We start from the raw sequence: 733 nt of genomic DNA on the forward strand, positions 1-733 counted from the left end.
GGGGGGGGGGGGGGGGGAGGCTAGTAAAACGTTACGACCGTGCACGTAGTGCACGTAGGAGTCGGCCCGGTGAAAATGCATTCGGCAACGCGGCGGTGGTGCCACGAGGTTAACAGTCTCGCCTGCGGTACACCTGCGAAATGGCCTCGATTCGATCCTATTACCGCCGCCGTCGAGGAACACCCTAGTCGCTATTACCGTTAGCGTGCGCGTGCGAGAAAGAGAGAGAAAGAGAGAGAAAGAGAGAGAGGGAGAATTTTCCTCTCGTCTCGTCGTGTAATCGTCGCGATAACGGCCGGACGATCCTCCATGAAGAGTCGTGAAATTTGCGGAGAGTCCACGGTTCTCCAGCGATAATTCGGAGCGGCGCACGTGTTCCGCGACGCGGCGCGGTTAAACGGCCGGAGACGGCTCGAAGTCGCCCGCGAACAAGTTTCCAGCGGCGAGTTTCCAGCGACCGTTCGCGCGAAATACGTGCACAGCCCTCCCTCCTCCCCCGGAGCGAAACTGTCCTCGCTCTTTCCGTCGGAAACGTCGAAACGCCGTCGTATTGGCGCGCGCGAAATCTCATCGTCGTCTCCGGGGGAGAAACGCCGGACGCGCTCTTCCGTTACCCCGTTCCCCCGGTTACCGCCTCGAGCCGCGGAACTTAATTAGACATTCTGGCCCAATCGGACATTCCTGCGTGCCCGCAGTCGGCCGCGGTTTGACGAACCGGGGAGGCGGGTGGGGG

General features: G+C 61.3%; 1 protein-coding gene across 1 annotated transcript in view; it reads right to left on the reverse strand.

Annotated features, from left to right (window-relative positions):
- Positions 1 to 733, reverse strand: part of LOC106748708 (serine/threonine-protein kinase BRSK2) — a 20,112-nt gene that overhangs the window by 19,134 nt on the left and 245 nt on the right. The window lies entirely within an intron of this gene.

The sequence above is a fragment of the Dinoponera quadriceps genome, unplaced genomic scaffold, assembly GCF_001313825.1.
Source record: "Dinoponera quadriceps isolate SergipeBrazil2010 unplaced genomic scaffold, ASM131382v1 scaffold2094, whole genome shotgun sequence".
NCBI lineage: Eukaryota > Metazoa > Arthropoda > Insecta > Hymenoptera > Formicidae > Dinoponera > Dinoponera quadriceps.